The 18,401-nt window shown below is 47.2% G+C and overlaps 2 protein-coding genes across 7 annotated transcripts in view; one reads left to right on the top strand and one right to left on the bottom strand.

The window, feature by feature from the left end:
* LOC144595331 (retinol dehydrogenase 11-like) overlaps positions 1-18,401 on the bottom strand; it is a 379,579-nt gene that overhangs the window by 95,232 nt on the left and 265,946 nt on the right. The window lies entirely within an intron of this gene.
* LOC144595043 (interferon-induced very large GTPase 1-like) overlaps positions 1-18,401 on the top strand; it is a 271,628-nt gene that overhangs the window by 235,465 nt on the left and 17,762 nt on the right. The window contains exons 1-2 of one of the 6 annotated variants that reach the window (XM_078402040.1): positions 10,426-10,507; positions 10,599-10,652. The gene's annotated coding sequence lies outside the window, so the exon portion shown is untranslated. Of the gene's footprint in view, positions 1-10,425; positions 10,508-10,598; positions 10,653-10,704; positions 10,762-18,401 lie in introns of those variants that run through there. The other 5 variants (XM_078402217.1, XM_078402129.1, XM_078402487.1 and 2 more) reach the window with 5 other exon arrangements.

Below are 18,401 nucleotides of genomic sequence, written 5' to 3'. Positions count from 1 at the left end.
CTGTCCAAGTCTTTCTGCTGAGTCCTTACTTCCTCTGTACTGCCTGCCCCTCCACCTACCTAAGCATCTTCTGCAAACTTGGCCACAAAGCCTTCAATCCCATTATCCAAATCATTTATATGCAATGTGAAGACGTGGCCCCAGCACCGACCCTTGCGGAACTCGACTTGTCACTGGCAGCTACCAGAAAAAGTGCCTTTTATTGAAACTCTTTGCCTTCTGCCAAAGATGCACAAAATGCTGGAGTAACTTAGCAGGTCAGGCAAAATCTCTGGAGAGAAGAAACGGGTGACGTTTCGGGTCAAGACGCTTCTTCAGCTCCCCAACTTTCCCTTCTGCCATCCAACCAACTCGCTATCCATGCTAGTATCTTCTGAAGAAGGGTCTCGACCCGAAACGTCACCCATTTCTTCTCTCCAGAGATGCCTGGTTCAAACCAGCATCTGCAATTCCTTCTTACACATCTCATCTTCCCTTTAATACTATGGGCTCTCATGTTTCTGAGCAGCCTGACGTGTGGCACCTTGTCGAAGGCCTTTGGAAAATCTAGGTAAATAACATCCTCCCCTCTGTCTGTTCTGCTATTAACTTCCTCAAAGAACTCCAGCGGCTCAGCAACAGTAGGAGAGCTGCTGCCTTCCACCAGTGAACATCCCTGCACCGGGACGGGACAAGACACTCCCACCCCACTCCCGCTCCACCAATGGGGGCCGCTCGGGCCAGGAGGCGGGTTGCTACGGCAACCGCGGGTTGCTCCCGGGAGGGAGGGGGGGGGAGGGATGGAGGGAAGGGAGGATGGAGGGAGGGGAGGAGGGAGGGGGTGGATGAGGGGGGGAGGGAGGGGTGTTGGGGAAGGGAGGGGGTGGAGGGAGAGGAGTGGTGTGGGAAGGAAAGGGGAGGAGGGAGGAGGGAGTGGGGAGGAGGGAGTGGGGCAGGTGAGGGTGCTGCACCAATGCAGGAGATGCAACTCTAGGGGGGAGGGGAGGGAGAGGGGGGGAGGGGAGGGAGAGGGGGTCGAGGTAGGGGGACAGGGAGGGGGGCGAGGGAGAGGGTGGAGGGAGGAGGGGAGGGGAGAGTGGGGTGAGGGAGAGGGGAGGGGGAAGTACGGGAGGAGGGGGTGCTGCACCAATGCAGGAGTGGTTTGGGCCCAACGGGTCCACTTGGTCTAGTAATTGACTAAAATCTCACCAACCACCAAGGTCAGGCTAACTGCCCTATATAGTTTCCAATCTTCCGCTTTGCTCCCTTTTTGCACAGCGGGGTGATATTCACAATTTTCCAATCTTCAGGAACCACTCCTAACTCTAGTGATTCTTGAAATATCACAACTATTGCCTCCACAATCTTTGAGGCCACCTCCTTCAGAACCCTGGGGTCCAGGTTATTGATCCACCCTCAGACCTTTCAATTTTCCCAGCATCAGTAATCACCACTAACCTCCACCCCCTGACTCTCTAGGATTGCAGGCACACTGCTGGTGTCTTCCACTGTGAAGACTGATGCAAAAAAGTTATTCAATTCCTCTGCCATTTTTTTTATTTCCCGTTATCACTTCTCCTGCATCATTCTCCAGCGGCCCAACGTCCACACTTGCCTCTTTATTACTCTTTATATATCCACAGAAACTCTTGCTATCCTTCTGTAACAATATTTCAATGTCTCTGATTGTCCACTGACTTTGTTTGCAACGATAAAGCTTATGGCTGGTTGCCCCAAGATTGTTCAGGCTCATGTTATTTGGCCTCTGTGGTGCCTTTCGTCTGTCACTCCACCTCCTGATCAGAAATGTACTTTCAGTCAACACAGATAAAACAGGATTTCACTGAGACTCAAAGGTTCTTTGCTAGTGCATTCCCTTTATACGAAGTGGGAAAGGTGGCAAGAGAAAGCATCAATCTAGCCTCTGCGTTAAAAAAGGTTGCTAATGATACCTCCATAGCCTTTGACAAAATAAATGCTGAGACAGTGGCCATCCGGACGGCTGCCCTGCAAAATTGAATGGCTTTTGATGTCCTCCAAGCTGAAAGAGGGGGAACATGTGCTGTAATGGGATCTGAATGTTGTACATACACCGATCACCAAAACATTATGACCACTGACAGGCAAAGTGAATAACATTATCTTGATACAACGGCACCTGTCAAGGGGTGGGATATATTAGGCAGCAAGTGAACAGTCAGTTCTTGAAGTTGATGTATTGGATGCAGGAGAAATGGGCAGGAGTAAAGACGTGAGCGACTTTGATAAGGGCCAAATTGTTATGGCCTGACAACTGGGTCAGAGCATCTCTGAAATGGCAAGGCTTGTGGGGTGTTCCTAGTCAGCGGTGGTGAGTACCGACCGACAGTGGTCCAAGCAGGGACAAACCACAAACCGGCAACAATAGACAATAGCCAATAGGTGCAGGAGTAGGCCATTCGTCCATTCGAGCCAGCACCGTCATTCAATGTGATCATGGCTGATCATTCACAATCTGTACCCCGTTCATGCCCTCTCACCATACCCCCTGACTCCGCTATCATTAAGAGCTCGATCTAACTCTCTCTTGAAAGCATCCAGAGAATTGGCCTCCACTGCCTTCTGAGGCAGAGAATTCCACAGATTTACAACTCTCTGAGTGAAAGAAAATGTCCTCATCTCCGTTCTAAATTGGCCTACCCCATATTCTTAAACTGTGGCCCCTGGTTCTAGACTCCCACAACATCGGGAACAGGTTTCCTGCCTCTAGCGTGTCCAATCCCTTAATAATCTTATATATTTCAATAAGATCCCCTCTCATCCTTCTAAATTCCAGTGTATACAAGCCCAGTCGCTCCAGTCTTTCAACATACGACAGTCCCGCCATTCCGGGAATTAACCCAGTGAACCAACACTGCACTCCCTCAATAGCAAGAATGTCCTTCTTCAAATTTGGAAACCAAAACTGCACACAGTACTCCAGGTGTGGTCTCACTAGGGCCCTGTATAACTGCAGAATGACCTCTTTGCTTCTATACACAACTACTCTTATCATGAAGGCCAACCTGCCATTAGCTTTCTTCAATGCCTGCTGTACCTGCATGCTTACTTTCAGTGACTGATGAACAAGGACACCCAGATCTCTTTGTACTTCCCCTTTTCCTAACTTGACACCATTCAGACAATAATCTGCCTTCCTGTTCTTACCACCAAAGTGGATAACCTCACATTTATCCACATTAAACTGCATCTGCCATGTATCTGCCCACTCACACAACCTGTCCAAGTCACCCTGCATCCTCATAGCATCTTCCTCACAGTTCACACTGCCACCCAGCTTTGTGTCATCTGCAAATTTGCTAATGTTACTGTTAATCCCTTCATCTAAGTCATTAATGTATATTGTAAATAGCTGCGGTCCCAGCACCGAGCCTTGCGGTACCCCATTAGTCATTGCCTGCCATTCTGAAATGGGCCCGTTAATCCCTACTATAGACAATAGACAATAGACAATAGACAATAGGTGCAGGAGTAGGCCATTCAGCCCTTCGAGCCAGCACCGCCATTCAATGCGATCATGGCTGATCACTATCAATCAGTACCCCGTTCCTGCCTTCTCCCCATACCCCCTCACTCCGCTATCCTTAAGAGCTCTATCCAGCTCTCTCTTGAAAGCATCCAACGAACTGGCCTCCACTGCCTTCTGAGGCAGAGAATTCCACACCTTCACCACCCTCTGACTGAAAAAGTTCTTCCTCATCTCCGTTCTAAATGGCCTACCCCTTATTCTCAAACTGTGGCCCCTTGTTCTGGACTCCCCCAACATTGGGAACATGTTATCTGCCTCTAATGTGTCCAATCCCCTAATTATCTTATATGTTTCAATAAGATCCCCCCTCATCCTTCTAAATTCCAGTGTATACAAGCCCAATCGCTCCAGCCTTTCAACATACGACAGTCCCGCCATTCCGGGAATTAATCTAGTGAACCTACGCTGCACGCCCTCCATAGCAAGAATATCCTTCCTCAAATTTGGAGACCAAAACTGCACACAGTACTCCAGGTGCGGTCTCACCAGGGCCCGGTACAACTGTAGAAGGACCTCTTTGCTCCTATACTCAACTCCTCTTGTTACGAAGGCCAACATTCCATTGGCTTTCTTCACTGCCTGCTGAACCTGCATGCTTCCTTTCATTGACTGATGCACTAGGACACCCAGATCTCGTTGAACCCCCCCTCCTCCTAACTTGACACCATTCAGATAATAATCTGCCTTTCTATTCTTACTTCCAAAGTGAATAACCTCACACTTATCTACATTAAACTGCATCTGCATAGACAATAGACAATAGGTGCAGGAGAAGGCCATTCTTGTGTCCACCGTTTCCAAAAAAGGTCTGCCATATATTGTACCTGTCTCCATCTGCGTCTAATATACAAATCTTCCTTGCTGACGTTTGGTCACAATGCAATTCTTTATAACCTTTCTTGCAGCGGAGTTAGCTTTGACATGTTTCGACAACATGTAATTTCTTCCTCCATGACCGATCTGTTCATGAATATGTTGTAACAGCAGTGTCTTCTCACATCGCCACCCGTACTCAAACTGTACGATGTGAACGCACCCGTTTCAATTGCCACAGACGCTTCCAACAGTGGATTTGGAGCGGTCCTGATGCAAGACGAGAGACCGGTTGCATATGCATCACGACGCGTGAACGCGGCCGAGCGCAATTATCCGACTATATCAATGAGGCAAGCACAAAGTACAGTGACGTGTGAAATGGTCTGGCCGGACCTTGCTGTCCTTATGGTCAGGTGTGCCATACCCCCTACAAACAGCATAGCAGTAAAACTCAGTTTATCTTTGTGTTAGTAGTGTCTGTCTACGTGTGAGCTTTGGCCTTTAATAAACGTAGTGAAATGCCTGTGGATGTGCTTGCCTCATTGATCTAAATAAATGAATGAAAAGTGTTTTCATAGCGGAGCGTGTGTGTCAGGGTTTGGTTTTAATGGTGAAAACAAATGTGACTAGAATCTTTGAATGAGATGTCATGAGAAAGTACTTAGAAATTCAATAAATTCCGACACCTATTTTTTTTTAAATCACCTAAATCAACTTTATTCAAAAACACTATATTACTTTGAAAGATGGAAAACTGCATGCATCGCAGACTCCGCCCACAATCCACACCTGGCTGTTGCAGCTGCTTTTCAGTGGACAGGTTTAGACCACAGGTGTGATGCTCGGAGGCGCCCTTAACGTGTGAAATGGTCTGGCCAGACCTTGCTGTCCTTATGGTCAGGTGTGCCAAACCCTCTACAAACAGCATAGCAGTAAAACTCAGTTTATCTTTGTGTTAGTAGTGTCTGTGATGTATATAAACTTAGAAATTCAATAAATTCCGACACCTGTCTTTTTAAAAATCACCAAAATCAACTTTATTCAAAAACTCTGAATGAGATGTCATGATAAAGTACAGGCGGCAACCTTGCAAACCTGGGGACAGCATGTGACAGTGCCTGCAATAATAATAATAATAATAATAATGCATTACATTTATATAGCGCTTTTCATATACTCAAAGACGCTTTACAGAGATTTAGAGAACATAGGGAAATGAATAAATAGATAAATAAGTAAATAAGTAAATGAACAGAGAAAGGAGACAGAAGGTGAGGTGACCTTCAGTGGTTGAAGGCAGTACTGAACAGGTGAGACTTCAGCGATGTTTTGAATGTGGTGAGTGTGGAGGAGTCTCTAACGGTTTGGGGTAGTGAGTTCCATAGGGTGGGAGCAGCGATGGAGAAAGCCCTGTCCCCCCAGGATCTGAGTTTGGTCCGGATGTGGGGGGATAGGAGATTGGCAGCAGCAGAGCGGAGGGTGCAGGTGGGAGTGTGCCTGTGGAGGAGGTCGGTCAGGTAGGATGGGGCCAGGTTATGGAGGGCTTTGTAGGTTATGAGGAGGATTTTGTACTGGATTCTCTGGGGGATGGGGAGCCAGTGGAGTTTGTAAAGGACGGGGGTGATATGGTCACGGATCGGGGTGTGGGTGAGTAGACGGGCAGCGGAGTTTTGAATGTATTGAAGTTTACTGATGATTTTTGAGGGTGCGCCATAGAGGAGGCTGTTACAGTAGTCCAGACGGGAGGTGATGAAGGCGTGGATGAGGGTTTCTGCAGCTGTGGAGGAGAGGGATGGACGGAGACGGGCAATGTTTTTGAGGTGGAAGAAGGCTGTCTTTGTGATGTGTTTAATGTGTTTGTCGAAGGAGAGGGTTTGATCAAAGATGATTCCAAGATTCCGGATGTGAGGGGAGGTGGATACTGGGAGACCATCAATGTTGAGGATGAAGTTTTGGGTGGATTTGGTGAGCGTTTTTGGACCAATGATGATGATTTCAGATTTGTTGCAATTGAGTTTGAGGAAATTTGATTGAAGCCAAGATTTTATTTCAGTGATGCAGTTTGTCAGTGTAGAGTGTGTGGTGGGGGAAATTGACTTGATGGAGATGAGGAGCTGGATATCATCGGCGAAGCAGTGGAAGTTGAGACCATGACGGCGGATTAATTGACCAAGGGGGAACAGGTAGAGGATGAAGAGGAGGGGGCCGAGAACTGAGCCTTGGGGGACACCTTGGGGGAGGGGAGCGGTGGGGGATTTACAGTTGTTAATGGAGATGAACTGGTGTCTGTCAGAGAGGTAAGATTTGAACCAGGATAGGGCTGTGCCGGTGATGTTAAAGGAGGTTTCAAGTCGGGTGAGGAGAATGGAGTGATTTATGGTGTCAAAGGCGGCGCTGAGGTCAAGTAGGATGAGGATGTTGAGGTTGCCAGCGTCGGAGGAGAGGAGAATGTCGTTTGTGATTTTGAGGAGCGCAGTTTCAGTACAGTGGTTGGAGCGGAATCCGGATTGGAAAGTTTCATACAGGTTATTGGTAGAGAGGTGGTATTTGAGTTGGGAAGCTACAGCACGTTCCAAAACTTTGGACAGAAAGGGTAGGTTGGAGATTGGTCTGAAGTTGTTTGGAGTGTCAGGGTTTAGACCAGGTTTTTTCAGAATGGGGGTGACAGCAGCGATTTTGAGGGATGGCGGGACGATGCCAGGGGACAGGGAGGAGTTTATTGTTGCAGTGATAAGTGGAGAGAGAGCAGGAAGGCAGGCCTTGACAAAGCTGGAGGGGATGGGGTCCAGAGAGCAGGTGGCAGTTTTTATTCCTGTGAAGAGGTCAGAGAGGTCGGTGGTGGAGACTGGGGAGAACTGAGGCAGGGGCTGACAGGATAAGGGGGGGGCAGGTGGTTTGAGGGGGAGCAGGTGCGTTGGTGGTTAAGGTGCTGTAGATGTTGTCTATTTTGCTTTGGAAGAATGAAAGGAAAGTGGTGCATTTGTCAACTGTGAATGATTGGGAGATGGTGTCCAGGGGGCTGAGGAGTTTGTTTATTGTAGAGAAGAGTGTTTTGGGGTTTCCGGAGCCAGAGTGAATTATTTGAGAGTAGTAGGTGGAGTGGGCGCGGGAGAGGGCATCTTTGTAGTGCTGCAGGTGGTCTTTGTAGGCTTGGGAGTGAATTGTGAGACCTGTTTTGTTGCGGAGTCTTTCAAGTTGGCGGGCATGAGTTTTCATCATGCGGAGTTCAGGGGTAAACCAGGGAGCAGAGTGGGTGAAGGAAACTGTTTTGGTTTTTATAGGTGCAAGCTGGTCGAGGCAGGAGGAGAGAGTGCGGTTGTAGTAGTCAGTGAGGTCAGATGGGCTGTGGAGGTCAACGAAGGGAGAGGCGGACATTATTTCAGAGAGGGAGGATGAGAGCGAGGTAGGTGAAACAGAGTTCAGCTTACGGAAGTTGATTTTGCGTTTTTGCTTTGGAGCTGGGGTGGGAATGTTGACAGACATGGCGATGGCTAAGTGATCAGAGAGGGTGGGGTCGGAGCCAGAGAGGTGATGTAGATTTAGTCCAGTGGAGCAGACAAGGTCCAGAATGTGCCCACGGTTATGGGTGGGAAATTTGACGTGTTGAGTGAGGTTAAAGCAGTTGAGTATTTCAGTGAAGTCAGCGGTTATTGTGGAGTCAGTGGAGTCCATATGGATGTTGAAATCACCGAGGAGGAGGATTGAGGGGGAGAGAGAGCAGAACTGGGTCAGAAAGTCAGAGAAGTCAGAAAGGAATGATGGGTGTGGTTTGGGAGGGCGGTAGATAACTGCCATGACTAATTGTGTGTGGCCAGAGAGTTTGAAAACCAGGTGTTCAAATGAAGGAGCAGATGAGATGGAGATGAGGTTGATCTTGAAGTCCTGTCGGTGAATTACGGCAATCCCACCACCTCGGCCTTCCGAGCGTGGTTTATTGATGTAGGAGTATCCGTTGGGTGTAGTGAGGTTGAGTGGGAGGTAATCCAGAGGTTGTTGCCAGGTTTCTGTCAGACAGAGGAAGTCCAGTTTATTTTCCAGGATGAAGTCATTCAGAATGTGGCTTTTATTGTTGAGGGACCGGATATTTAACAGAGTGAGCTTCATGTTGCTTTGTGTGGTGTGGATGGACACGGGTGATTTAGCCAGGGCTTGTAGACAGGGGGCACGCTCGTGTGCGTTATTGTGATGACGTAATGGACGAGTGGAAGTCCGATCAGCTGACCAGAGTGCAGGGATGGAGTGACCGGTCTGGGAGTAGACAAACTTGTGACCGGAGCCTCTGTGGATGTATCTGGGTCGTCGTAGAAGTCCGTGGTTGATGATGGCAGAGATGCATGGCGGAGTGGAGTGGTTGTTGAGCTGGAGCAGCCTCGCAGCGAAGTACTTCAGTGCCATGCCAGGCAGGAGCGAAGAGCATAGAGCCCGGAGAGATCAAAACGTCACAGCAGGCACAACAGGCTGATCCAGAGCAAGGCCTATGAGGACCGAGGAAGCTGAGCAGCCTGAGGGTTAATAGGGAGCTGAGGACGTGCAGGCAGAGGAGGTAGCCGGGCAGCTGTTAGCGTTAGCAACTAGCAATAAGCAGTAATACCTGCCGACAAGCCAGCTGTCGCCAAGAAATTTCAAACCGGATAATTTCTCAGCGACGCGCCGAGATCCACTATGATTTTTGGAAGACTCCTCACGATCATGCCCGCGAACTGTCGGCGACAGCCTAGTCGCCAGCAGTCGCCTTAAAATCGCCTAAGTGGGACAGGCCCTTAACTTCCCCTTGCTACCTTCACCAGCATGTGGCATTGGGAGTAATGCGGAGATTACTCTCTCTGTGGGAGTGCTCAGGGAGGGGTAGCAACTCTGATGGGGGTCATGTCGTGGTGCTTTGAGGGTAGTTTATCCACCTTTGGTCCCCATCTGGCACCCAGCTCTCACCTGTGGCTCCAAGAAGCTGTTAGCATGCGGCAATGGCCACACCCTGGAAAACTGCTTCAGCTGACGTGCTAAACCACACGAGGGTAACTGACGGGTCTCAGACCCTCAGTGAGTTCATGGACTTGCTCAGCCCAGCATGCAAGGTCTGTGCTGGCAAATTGGGTGGAGGAAATCCACTGGAGGGTTCAACAGCCGAGAGGGCGGCTCAGCAACGCACTGTGGAGTGCAAAGGGCATTTCAAAGCACGAAGAAGACATGGCCATCCAGTGCAGCCAAGGGAGTTTCCAGCCGTAACGTCTAAACGTGCCACTGGAATCCACCTCCTGCGGCCCGAGAGTGGGGTTGCTCGTGTGTAACAACCTCTCCACCTTCATCTCTCCCGTCCATAGGTTTTTGTGCAAGTCTAAAGACTGCACAACCATGCTATTGGTGGCTACCACGAGCCACCACCACTATCTTTGTGCTCCTGCTTTTTAACCTTTTGCCAAACTCCCTGTATTCATTCTGCAGGACCTCATCCCTTCATCCTTCCCCACTGTGTGTCAGAGCCAGGCTGAACACCACACACCTGACTGCTGCTGCTGCACTGCCCTGACTGGTGATCTCCACCAACAGTATCCAAAGGCCATACCTGTTGTCAAGGGGGTGGCTACAGAGGACCTGCACTGCCTACTCCCATTCCTGGTACTCTCTGCCTGAAACTGCCTGCATCCTTGGCATGACCATCCTGCAACAACTCGTATCAATGACATCTTTATCCTCAGTCTATGGTGTGCCTGCTCTAATAGGTTGGGGCATTGTGTGTAAGAGTCGGCAAGTTATAATGCCGTTTTAGAGGACTTTGGTCAGGCTATATTTGGAGTATCGCGAGCAGTTCTGATCGTCCCATTACAGGAAAGATATGGAGACTTTGGAATGGGTGCATCCATCCAAAGACTGTGAACATCCACCTTATCTTTGCCACTCATGGTTTTATTAACTTCTGTAAAGTGACGCTTCAGCCTCCAATGATCCATGAATAAATCCCCAGCCTCTCCTTGTTACGGAAAAGAGTCACATGGTTTCTGTGAAAAGCCAAGGATGTGGTTGGGGTGAAACTGAAAACACTGAAGCTCAATAAAACCAAGGCACAACGTGGGCACTGGTCACACTGACAACCTGAAGCAGCCACTCACTGTCCGGGACACTGAAGGAAGGAGCTGGTAATCAGTCACTGTGCGTTTTGCTGTCTATTGGTCTGCGTTACACTTATTCAGTGCTGTCTCTGGTGTTCAGTTCACTCACCTTCCAATGTTATTTCTGGCAGAGTGTGGGCGGTGAGATCGTGTGATCGGAGCCACAGACACTACTCTGGTGAGAGGTAAGGCCAAGAGAGGGGCCGGAGACCGGCAGTAGCTGTGGGATTGGCACGACGGAGGTATAGAAGGATGGACAGGTAGAGTGGGAGCGGTGAGATCGTGTGATCGGAGGTGGGTTACGATGGTTTGACGTGGGATAGTTCACCTTTGCGATGGTGCAGACGGCAGGGACCCGCAGCCGCCGCCGCTCGCTTCCGGAGATGCGATCGTGCGTTTTCAATGTATCTCCACTTACAATACATTCGGTGTCCGATGGGTTCCTCGGAACGGAACCCCATTGGAAGCTGAGGAGCCCCTGTACTTACACAGAACATAACGGGTCCGAACGGGATGGTGTGGATCAGTGGGGAGGGGGGGGGGGGGGGGTTGGAGGGGGAGTGGGGGGGGGTTGGAGGGGGAGTGGGGGGGGGGGGTTGGAGGGGGAGTGGGGGGAGGGGCGAGGGGTGCAGAGGAGGGGAGAGTGAGTGGGGGGGGGGAGGGTGCTAGACCAATGAAGGAGAGGTTTTGGGGAGTTTTAAGGGGGGGTTCAGGGGGGATGGAGTGGGGGATATTTCTACATTTGACTGAAACTTACCCTCAATCGCACATCTAGTCTAAGTCCCATTTCCCCGACCAAATTAGTTTTAAACCTTCCAAACAACAGGAATAAAACTGCCAGCGAGGATATTGGACCTTGCCCCATTCAAGTGCAAACTGACCTGCTAGTAGAGGCTGCACCCACTCCACAAATGTCCATGTCCCAGCATCCAAAGCCCTCCCTCCTCCACCACCCCTTTGGCCACACATTCATCTGGCCTAAAGACAACAGGTGCAGGAGGAGGCCATTCGGCCCTTCGAGCCAGCACCACCATTCAATGTGATCATGGCTGATCATTCTCAATCAGTACCCCGTTCCTGCCTTCTCCCCATACCCCCTGACTCTGCTATCCTTAAGAGCTCCATCTATCTCTCTCTCTTGAATGCATTCAGAGAATTGGCCTCCATTGCCTTCCCAGGCAGAGAATTCCACAGATTTACAACTCGGCAGAGAATTCCACAGATTTACAATTCTATATTCCTATATTCAGGAGCATGTGAGACCAGAAGCAATGCAGAGATTACAATCTTGAAGGTACTCAGTGTGACCTCTGCCCAGAATGTGCCTTGTTTTACTGAGAGCTTCAGTGCTTTCAGTTTCACCCGACCCCAACCACACCCTTTGCTTTTCACAGAAACCACATGACTTAGAATCATTCCCCTGCCCTGAGAGTTTAAATGTGACTTTTCCAACACTCTCTTTCCCGTTAGCTGCACACATATGCTTCCACGTTGTTGACTCCATCCCCCCAGTTTAGTTTAAACACACCCGTGTAGCAGTAGCAAACCTGCCTGCCAGAATGTCAGTCCCCTTCCAATTGAGGTGCAACCCATCCCTTTTGTACAGGTCACCCCTGTCCCAGAAGAGATTCCACTGATCTAGGAATCTAAACCCCGGCCCCAGCACCAACTCCTCAGCCACACATTCAGATCCCCTATCTCCCTGTTCCTACGCTCACTAGCACGGGGTACTGGAAGCAACACGGAGATAACCACCTTAGAAGTCCAGCTGTTCAGCCTCCTGCCTGGTTCTCTGTACTCACGTTGCAGAACCTCCTACCTCTTCTTACCCACCTCATTTGTGCTTACATGCACAACTACTTCCGGCTGCTCACCTTCCCTCTCGAGGATAACAATATTTGAAGATATTTAGACAGGTACATTGATAGGAAGGTTTGGAGAGACACTACAAATGTGCCACAGGTGTGTTTTCCCCATTTGAGAGACCACACCCATGCAATAAGCAGCATGGTGCATCTGTTTGAGACAAGGATGGCCATGAGGGACTCCTGTACAACCCGGTTTATGGGGGAAGCTGAGAAATCAGGAGGAGATGATCATCTCGTTGAAGCCGTTCTATAGGCCTCCAAATAAGCAACAGGAATTAGAGGAACAAAAATATGGCAGGAGATTGTGGAGAGTTGTATAAACAGCACACTGGTCATATTAGGAAATTTTAACTTTCTTAATACAGACTAGGACTACCAAAGTGTTAAGGTCATCGATGGGTGGAAATGAAGAGTGTTCAGGAACTGTATTCATGTACTGCATAGATGACCTGCTATGGAGAGAGCCAAGCTTGATCTACTCTTGTGAAATAGGGCAGGGCAAGTGATGGAGATGTCTCAGGGAAGCACTTTGGGACCAGTGGCCATAGTTCTATTCTTGGTCAGCATGGGTTAGTGTTGGGCCAGGCAGATGGCATCAGCCATGGATCTGTTGTGGCGGTTGGTGAACGAAGGTATCACAAAATGCTGGAGTAACTCAGCTGGTCAGGCAGCACCTCAGGAGATTTGTGATATCCACAAATACTGTGCTAGATAGAGGCTGGATAGGCTGGGCCTGTTTACCCTGGAGTGCATGAGGCTGAGGGGTGGCACAGATAAGGTAAACATCCAGTCTTTTTTACCAGGATAGGGGACTCTAAAACTAGAGGGCACAGGTCAAAGGTGAGAGGGGAAAGATTTGAAAAGGGATTTGTGGGGTATTATTTGCACACAGGATGGTGATTTATGGGTCGAGCTGTTCGGGGGGAAGTGCAGGCAGGTACAATTACAACATTTCAAAGATACTGGGACAGGTACATGGATAGGAAAGATTTGGAGGGATATCAGTGAGGAGCAGGCAAGAGGGACGAGCTTTGTTGGGCAACATGGTGGAATTCATCCAAATGGCCTGTTCCATGTCATACAGCTCGATGAATCTATGACTTCAAATGGCCAATGCATCCAGTCAGGAGCTGAAGTGGGTCATCCCTCCTGCACACATGGCCAACAGGGAACTGGGAATTTATGATTCCCCACATATTGACCATTGGACATCTTGGACTAAGCCCTTTGTCACTCACTTTCATTTAGAGTGCTGGTTACACTAACCACCTTCTTCCTCTCAATTCTACCTGTTACAATGTATCACCCCAACCTTTACTCTCACATCAGTGAATGATGGTAGGAAGCAGAGATAGAACTATCCACATTTGCTACTCACCATGTAGCTGCCACCACTGCCAGGCATCACTGTCTGATCCATGACATCCCCTCCAGCTCTGCTGCTGGTCTCCGGGAGCTGGGTCAGATATATTTATTAATCCGTCTCTCCAGATCCTCTCTTCCAGGTTCACCTCACTCACCACTGCTGCACACTTAGTTCCCGTGGCCTGTTGGATTCAATCAATCACTTTTTTTTTTTTTTTTTTTTTTTGAAAAGTATATGTACAGATAGAAATAAAAGACAAATTTGTTACAAAGTTCTTACATAGCTTCAATTTTTAAATTTTTAAACAGAGAAAATAAAAATAAAGAAGAAAGAAAAAAAAAACTATAAACTATTGGGAAGAGAGAATTAAAAAAAAGTTATAACTATAGAAATTGAAGGGGGTAGATCCGGGAGACAATAACCACAGTTGTACATCCAACCCTAAACTCAAGTTTCAACTTTTAATTTAAAATAAAATGTTTATTTTAGTCCTGTGTCAAACCCATTTACTTTTCTAAAAATTCAATAAATGGAGACCATATTTTAAAAAATAAATCAGGTTTGTCAATTAAGGCAAATCTTATTTTTTCCAAATGCAAGGTCTCTCATTTCCTTAATCCACATTTTAATTGTGGGGGTTATTGTTTTTCCCCAAAATTTAAGTATTAATTTTTTCGCAGTTATTAAACTGTAATCAAGAAAATGTACCTAACTTGTTGTAAAGTTTGTAATATGTTCTGATAATCCTAATATTATTAATTTTGGATCCATATCCAATTGCTTATCGATAACTTTAGAAACTATTTAAAAAATATCCAACCAGAAATTTTGCATTTTTATGCAAGTTACAAAAATATGAGTTAAATTAGCTTCTTGAAATTGACATTTATCACAAATTGGAGAGATACTAGGAAAAATCCTATTTAATTTAGTCTTCGAATAATGTAGTCTCTGTATTATTTTAAATTGTATTAAGGAATGTCTAGTATTTAATGAGCATTGGTGTATATGTTGTAAACTTTCATCCCATATATCTTGCATTATGAGTTGGTTCAATTCGTCCTCCCATGCTCGTCTATATGATTCTGATGACGGAATGTCAGTATCTAGGAGAGTATTATAAATAAAGGATATTAATTTATTTGAATTATAATGTCGATTCAGGCATACATCAAGAGTTTCTGGACCTCTAGATTTATATTCTTGCATGTGTAGTTTTACATAATCTCTAAGTTGTAAATATCTAAAATAATTATTAGCATGTAATCCGTACTGCTGTTGTAAATCACTGTTTTGAATGAAGATCGACACTAAATGCTGAAGTAACTCAGCAGGACAGGCAGCTTCTCTGGAGAGAAGGAATGGGTGACATTTTGTGTCGAGACAATAGACAATAGGTGCAGGAGGAGGCCATTCGGCCCTTCGAGCCAGCAACACCATTCAATGTGATCATGGCTGATCATTCTCAATCAGTACCTCATTCCTGTCTTCCCCCCATACCCCCTGACACTGCTATCCTTAACAGCTCTATCTAGCTCTCTCTTGAATGCATTCAGAGAATTGGCCTCCACTGCCTTCTGAGGTAGAGAATTCCACAGATTCACAACTGTCTGACTGAAAAAGTTTTTCCTCATCTCAGTTCTAAATGGCCTACCCCTCATTCTTAAACTGTGGCCCCTTGTTCTGGACTCCGCCAACATTGGGAACATGTTTCCTGCCTCTAACGTGTCCAACCCCATAATAATCTTATACATTTCGATAAGATCTCCTCTCATCCTTCAAAATTCCAGTGTATACAAGCCTAGTCGCTCCAGTCTTTCAACATATGACAGTCCAGCCATTCCAGGAATTAACCTAGTAAACCTACGCTGCAAGCCCTCAATAGCAAGAATATCCTTTCTCAAATTTGGAGTCCAAAACTGCACACGGTACTCCAGTTGAGGTCTCATTAGGGCCCTGTACAACTGCAGAAGGACCTCTTTGCTCTTATACTCAACTCCTCTTGTTATGAAGGCCAACATTCCATTGGCTTTCTTCACTGCCTGCTGTACCTGCATGCTTCCTTTCAGTGACTGATGCACTAGGACACCCAGATCTCGTTGTACATCCCCTTTTCCTAACTTGACACCATTCAGATAATACTCTGCCTTCCTATTCTTACCACCAAAGTGGATAACCTCACACTTATCCACATTAAACTGCATCTGCCATGCATCCGCCCACTCACACAACCTGTCCAAGTCACCCTGGAACCTCATAGCATCTTCCTCACAGTTCACACTACCACCCAGCTTTGTATCATCTGCAAATTTGCTAATGGTACTTTTAATCCCTTCATCCAAGTAATTGATGTATATTGTAAATAGCTGCGGTCCCAGCACCGAGCCTTGCGGTACCCCACTGGTCAATGCCTGCCTTTCTGAAAGGGACCCATTTATCCCCACACTTTGCTTTCTGTCTATCAACCAATTTTCTATCCATGTCAGTACCCTACCTCCAAAACCATGTGCTCTAAATTTGCCCACCAATCTCCTATGTGGGACCTTGTCGAAGGCTTTCTGAAAGTCGAGATACAGCACATCCACTGGCTCTCCCCTGTCAATTTTCCTAGTTACACCCTCAAAAAGTTCCAGTAGATTAGTCAAGCATGATTTCCCCTTCGTAAATCAATGCTGACTCGGAACGATCCTGTTACTGCTATCCAAATGCTCTGCAATTTCGTATTTTATAATGGACTCCAGCATTTCAATGTTCTATAGATTCAGGATCAGTTCCTGTGGATTGGAGGATAGCAAATGTTATCCCACTTTTTAAGAAAGGAGGGAGAGAGAAAACGGGTAATTATAGATCAGTTAGTCTGACATCAGTGGTGGGGAAGATGCTGGAGTCAATTATAAAAGACGAAATTGCTGAGCATTTGGATAGCAGTAACAGGATCATTCCGAGTCAGCATGGATTTACGAAGGGGAAATCATGCTTGACAAATCTGGAATTTTTTGAGGATGTAACTAGGAAAATTGACAGGGGAGAGTCAGTGGATGTGGTGTACCTCGACTTTCAGAAAGCCTTCGACAAGGTCCCACATAGGAGATTAGTGGGCAAAATTAGAGCACATGGTATTGGGGGTAGGGTACTGACATGGATAGAAAATTGGTTGACAGACAGAAAGCAAAGAGTGGGGATAAATGGGTCCCTTTCGGAATGGCAGGCAGTGACCAGTGGGGTACCGCAAGGTTTGGTGCTGGGACCCCAGCTATTTACGATATACATTAATGACTTAGATGAAGGGATTAAAAGTACCATTAGCAAATTTGCAGATGATACTAAGCTGGGGGGTAGTGTGAATTGTGAGGAAGATGCAATAAGGTTGCAGGGTGACTTGGACAGGTTGTGTGATTGGGCGGATACATGGCAGATGCAGTTTAATGTAGATAAGTGTGAGGTTATTCACTTTGGAAGTAAGAATAGAAAGGCAGATTATTATCTGAATGGTGTCAAGTTAGGAAGAGGGGATGTTCAACGAGATCTGGGTGTCCTAGTGCATCAGTCAATGAAAGGAAGCATGCAGGTACAGCAAGCAGTGAAGAAAGCCAATGGAATGTTGGCCTTCATAACAAGAGGAGTTGAGTATAGGAGCAAAGAGGTCCTTCTACAGTTGTACCGGGTCCTGGTGACAATAGACAATAGACAATAGGTGCAGGAGTAGGCCATTCAGCCCTTCGAGCCAGCACCGCCATTCAATGCGATCATGGCTGATCACTCTCAATCAGTATCCAGGTGTGAGACTGCACCTGGAGTACTGTGTGCGGTTTTGGTCTCCAAATTTGAGGAAGATATTCTTGCTATTGAGGGCGTGCAGCGTAGGTTCACTAGTTTAATGGCGGGACTGTCGTATGTTGAAAGGCTGGAGCAATTAGGCTTGTATACACTGGAATTTAGAAGGATGAGGGGGGATCTTATTGAAACATATAAGATAATTAGGTGAAGGTGTGGAATTCTCTGCCTCAGAAGGCAGTGGAGGCCAGTTCGTTGGATGCTTTCAAGAGAGAGCTGGATAGAGCTCTTAAGGATAGCGGAGTGAGGGGGTATGGGGAGAAGGCAGGAACGGGGTACTGATTGAGAGTGATCAGCCATGATCGCATTGAATGGCGGTGCTGGCTCGAAGGGCTGAATGGCCTACTCCTGCACCTATTGTCTATTTCCCCACCAGACTAACTGATCTATAATTTCCCGTTTTCTCTCTCCCTCCTTTCTTAAAAAGTGGGATAACATTAGCTACCCTCCAATCCACAGGAACTGACCCTGAATCTATAGAACATTGGAAAATGATCACCAATGCATCCACAATTTCTAGGGCCACCACCTTCAGTACCCTGGTATGCAGACCCTAAGGCCCTGGGGATTTATCAGCCTTCTTTTTATCTTTTATCAACCAAACTTTTTCAATCAGAGAGTTGTGAATCTGTGGAATTCTCTGCCTCAGAGGGCAGTGGAGGCCAATTCTCTGAATACATTCAAGAGAGAGCTAGATAGAGCTCTTAAGGATAGCGGAGTCAGGAGGTATGGGGAGAAAGCAGGAACGGGGTACTGATTGAGAATGATCAGCCATGATCACATTGAATGGCGGTGCTGGCTCGAAGGGCCGAATGGCCTACTCCTGCACCTATTGTCTATTCAGTCCCATCAGTCTACCCAAAACT

Source organism: Rhinoraja longicauda, chromosome 1, assembly GCF_053455715.1.
Source record: "Rhinoraja longicauda isolate Sanriku21f chromosome 1, sRhiLon1.1, whole genome shotgun sequence".
Lineage (NCBI taxonomy): Eukaryota > Metazoa > Chordata > Chondrichthyes > Rajiformes > Arhynchobatidae > Rhinoraja > Rhinoraja longicauda.
This window is presented reverse-complemented; position numbering and strand designations above follow the sequence as displayed.